General features: G+C 38.0%; 1 non-coding gene across 1 annotated transcript; it reads left to right on the plus strand.

The window, feature by feature from the left end:
• The first annotated feature begins 407 nt into the window (after positions 1-407).
• LOC123453371 lies at positions 408-514 on the plus strand. Its single transcript, XR_006632764.1, has one exon. It is a non-coding gene; the product is annotated as a U6 spliceosomal RNA (small nuclear RNA).
• The last annotated feature ends 4,975 nt before the right edge of the window (positions 515-5,489 follow it).

Genomic DNA, 5,489 nt, shown 5'->3' on the forward strand with positions numbered 1-5,489 from the left:
GCCCATTGGTTCTCTCTCTCTCTCTCCCACTTTCTCTCTTTGCCTGTCACTCTCAAGTAAATAAAAAAAATAAAATAAACAAAAATAAATTCTTAAAAAGGCACTTGCTTGCAAAACTGATAGCCAGAGTCAATTTTCCAGTACCTACATAAAGCCAGAAGCACAAAGAGATACATGTGTCTGATGTTTATTTATCGGGACTAGAACCTTTAGTGTGCCCAAGACACATTCTCTCTCTCTCTTTCAAATATATGTGTATTTTAAACTATACACACACACACATTCAAAGCCATCCATGAGATGTGCTATTAAAATTCTGATGAAGAACTTCTGGTTAAGATGGAGGCACAGAAACCAAGCCAAAACAGCCTAGGGAAGAAAAAGCAAAAATAAATAAATAAAAACATGTGCTCGCTTCGGCAGCACATATACTAAAATTGGAACGATACAGAGAAGATTAGCATGGCCCCTGCGCAAGGATGACACGCAAATTCGTGAAGCGTTCCATATTAAAAAAAAAATAATAATAAATACATAAATAAATAAATAAAAACACAGCAAAATACACTCTTCCATTACAAAAGGAGGTGTACAAGAAATTACAACTGCAGCAGAGAAGTCGAAGAGATCTAGAGCATCTAGAGCCCACAGAAGCAGGCAGGAGGGGCTCCAGCAATGTCAGCACCAGTTCTGCCTGGCCACAGCCATAAGGCTCAGCTTGAGCTGCAGGAAAAGCCAAGTGAGGAGATTCTCCACTCACACCAGAGGTCCTCGCAAATTAACATGAAGGGAGGATGGCAGGGAAGAATGGAGGAGCAGCTCATGAGGAAGACCATTGTGAGGACCAGCAGAAAAACATTAGCTACCATCCACAGCCTTCCCTCCCCCACCACCAGGGTAAGCGCCAGCAAACACCAGAGACCTGGGGAAGGGAGCTCACCTACACAGCACCCAACAGGTGATCAGAGCAGTGATCCAGCCACCCAGCTAGCCTACCTAAACCCACAGTGCATCAAAGAGAGACCCAAGCAGGAACACAACATAACTGAGACCAAAATCGTCACAAAAGGTAACTGGGACTACACCAGGGAGGGGTCTCACTGGTCACAAACTGACTTGTTACCCTCAACCAACCAGAAATCTTAGCCTCCTAGTTGACAGGATTAAGGGTGTGGGACAAAACACATCGTATGGGACTGTGACTTTGTTTGAAGATCTGGTAGTCATAATACCTACTTTTGCATAAATACACTGTGCTGTTTTCATTGAATGTGTACATTGTTTAGTTAAATTCTAGAATCTGAAACAATAATTAATAATAATAAAACAAATTATATGTAATTCACAGGTAGGGGTTTATTCATGTCTCAGTTGACCCTAGGAATCCAACTGAGACTTAAATGTAGTACAGCATATCTTTCTTTTCTAATATCTGCACTGTCCATACTCACGACTTCAGTATAGTGACACTGTTATCTATTTGTTGGTAATCACATACTTCTTTTCTCTACTGACTCCCTCACTTAAGAAAAGAAATTTACAGTATACATTTAGAAATGTGTATGTCCAATTGAAATCATTGCAACAGTCATCTCAGATAGTTATAGTAGCCTCAATAATGAGTACAGAAAAAAGGCTGTGTGTGGTGGTGTACACCTTTAATACCAGCAATCAGGAGGCAGAGGTGGGAGGATCACCAAGAGAGTTCAAGGCCACCCTGAGACTACATAGTGAATTCTAGGTCATCCTGGGCTAGAGCAAGACCCTAGCTGAAAAAAAGTACAGAAAAAAATCCAGAAATAATTCATGCAACCTAGTGCCAGTTGACAGCCATGAGCACATTGATCTTTAAATAATCATTTAGTATAGGGTTTCTCAAACATACGGGCTTAAAACTCTGTTAAAGAAAAGCAAATTCCTTACATCTATAATAAGTTGCTATATACTTCTAATATAGCACCTTAACCACTGAGCAATCTCTCTGGCCCTCATATGTATATTTCCAATGAAACTGTACACTCAAATATCTTCAAAGTCAAACTACAAAATAAACAAAAATTTCTGTAGTCAACATTGTTACTATTAACATGATTTACTGAAATTAATTAATTGGGGGGGTATATAAAACCAATTGTTAAGATGCAAGTTATTGAAGGTACAGGAATTTCCAGAAACAAAAGCCAGACAAGTTTTTCAAAATGTGTCAAGTAGAAAATGTATTAGATTTTGTTAGTCATATAGTCTCTTTTACAAGTCTTTACTTCTGCTCTTGTGGTATGAAAACAGTCACAGTCACAATCCAAATGTGCTTAACAAAATTTCATCTGTAACATGTCCTGATTTGCCATGGTTGTAAGGTATACTGGGGACAGCACCTCCTATGAATGATGTAATAATATATCATCCTTGTGTGCACTGTGGTGGCTGAAGCTAGATTGTACTGATAAGTCTAATGTCAGCCAGTGAAAGCACCTGAGAATACTAATGAGTTTTAAATAAGAAGTGAGATCCAGATTAAATAATGTGAAGCTAAACATGAGGCCACCTGGAAGAAAATGGAATAAAGAGACATTTAGATATCACCAGAGAACTATTGCTTGATTTCTTTGGGTCTAGGTTTTTGGGGGCTCTTTGTAATGAGAAGCTATAGTTTGCTTTACCTAGTCACTAGTCAGTGATAATGGCAATGGATAACAGTGAGAATGGAGTGAGCATTTATTTTCTGAATTGGGAAGCTGGCTCAGAGTTTCTGGCTCTGATGCTTGTGCCCTTTATGAGCAGCATTGAGGATCTCACTTTAAAAAAAAAATATTTCATTTATTTATTGCTTAAGAGAGAGAAAGAGAGGGTGGGGGGGAAGAGAGAGAGAATGGGCATTCAACGGCCTCTAGCCACTGCAGACAAACTCCAGACACATGTGCCACCTTGTGCATCCAGTATTACATGGATACTGGAGCACTGAACCAGGGTCCTGTGACTTTGCCAACAAGTGCCTTAACTGCAAAGCTGTCTCTGAAGTTCAGGAGAATCTCATTTTTTAATTTATTTTTTATTGACAACTTTCATAATTGTAAACAATATCTCATGGTAATTCCCTCCTTCCCCCTCCCTCTCCCCTTTGAAACTGCACTCTCTAGCATATCCCCTCCCCTTCTCAATCAGTCTTTCTTTTATTTTGTTGTCATTATCTTTTCTTCCTGTTATTATGGTCTTGTGTAGGTAATGTCAGGCACTGTGAGTTCATGGATATCCAGGCCATTTTGTGTCTGGAGGAGCATGTTATAAGGAGTCCTACTCTTCCTTTGACTTTTACGTTCTTTCCACCACCTCTTCATCAATGGACCCTGAGCCATGGAAGGTGTGATTGAGATATTTCCATCCTGAGTACTCCTCTGTCACTGCTTCTCAGAACCATGTGCCTTCTGAGTCATCCCAAAGTCACTGCCATCTGAAAAGAGAAGGTTCTCTAACCAAAAGTGAGAGTAGCATGAATATATGGGTATGAACATTAAAAGAAGTGCTTACTGGGCAGTATGGTAAACATAGTATATGCATTTAGCCAGACAGCAACAGATGTTATATGCCTAGGGCTCATGACTCCCCTGTTGTAGGTTTTCAGTAACAGGGATGTATTCTCTCCCATGAAAGAAACCTCCAGTCAAATTATAGGGTGGTTGGTTTCCCCCATAACAGAAGTACCACTGTTGCACCCATTGGCTCGTTTGGCCTCTCTGGCCAAATATAAGGCTTGCAGGGTCCACTGTTGTGTATCTTCATTGGTGATTTCTCTCTCTCCCATTGAACTGCATGCAGCATAACTTTTTCCAACTGTCTGTCAGTTAGTCTCCATGGAGGACATTTTCAGTTCAGCTGCAGCCAGATTTCTTAGTGACCTTGTAGCCCAAGTATGTGGAGTCTTCAGCAATAGGGTATTACCATCTATTCCTGGTGGTAAACCAAGGGCCTCAGCAATGGCCTTTAATGTTTTGGGGGCATCAGGGACCTCCTTGGCCAACAACTTACTGAAAGGTATCCCATCCCTGGCACTGAAAATTTTCTAGTAAAAATCTATGGTTCCTGTGTTTTCCATTGTCCCAAAAAGTAGGTTTCCAAATGACTTATTTATATCCTCTTAGGTTTTTATGGGTTTTTTGTATTTTTTTTCCTCTTATATTTTGATTAGCCCTCCCTCCACCTTTCCTTTACTCAATCATTTCCCCTGACTTCACTTAGGAGAATCTCATTTTAACTATATCAAATTGGAGATATAAGTCAGGAATTTCTGAAATGGTCATTGATAGTAGCTATGGGTTTTGGAGGCATGTGTATATACAGTTAGCTATCTACACCTGGAGGTTCCAGATCATTTATTCAATCAACTGTGTATACAAATATTTAAAAAAAAATATTTTTATGTAATGCTTATGTACATTGTACAGATGTTTTCTTGCCTCACTAATAAATACAACATTAGAACTATTTGTGTAGTATTTGCATTATACAATGCTATATTAACAGTAATCTAAAGATTATTGTTATATATTGGAGGAAGTGTGGGAATATACCATTTTATGCCGTGAGTATTCATGAAATTTGATATCTGTAGGGGTCATAGAAATACTTTTCAGAGGTACCAAGGGACCAATGTAGAGACCACTATTAAAGAAAGCAAGATCACATAGTGATATATAGTAAAGTATTTTATTTTTAGGGAAAAAATTTTGTTACATTAAGATTGGCATACTTGCAATAGTATAGGGGTACATAATTTCATCTAGGAACCACAATGAATTACAAAATAACACAAAAGTAATGTACATGGAAAACTGTTTATTCAGAGAATGTAAATATAAAGATTATGTGAGTTTTCATTGAAAGGAATGATTATTACAAAAAATCCATAGAATACTGTACATTGAGTCATACGTTACAAACACACAGCCACTAAAAATAGCAAAATGCAAGGTTGAGACCAAGGTCACTTTCTGAAAAGAAATAATTTTGCGAAAAATTATCTGTACAAAGGGATATAATCTCACAGGATCTGTCCCACCACCATATAATTAGCACCCCAGGTTATATTTATTTAATCTCTTGAAAATCTGAAGTACCATGGCTCTATTTAGCAGGGCTGTGATGAAAAATACTCCTAATGGAGTTATAAATTGAAACTAATTGGTTTATGTGATTGTTATTAAGTCTAATTTCAGTTAGTTAATGGAATTTTGTTTGGCAAGGGAATAGAGGTGATTTTGCAGATGATATTTTTACTTTTGCAATAACCTGCTATATTACCCTATCAAATATAGATATGAACATACATGAAGTGATCTTGTTGCCCTGTGATCCATGGGTTAAGCTTAATTTAGATAAATAAAACAAGGAAATGCAAAGCACTCCTATCATAGTAGTTTTTTTTTTTTTTTCCTGCTAGAATGTTTTTGTACTCAGTCCTTTTCAATAGCCTCCATGTCAGATGAAGGTATTTA

This window comes from Jaculus jaculus, chromosome 11 (genome assembly GCF_020740685.1).
Source record: "Jaculus jaculus isolate mJacJac1 chromosome 11, mJacJac1.mat.Y.cur, whole genome shotgun sequence".
In the NCBI taxonomy this organism is placed as follows: Eukaryota; Metazoa; Chordata; class Mammalia; order Rodentia; family Dipodidae; genus Jaculus; species Jaculus jaculus.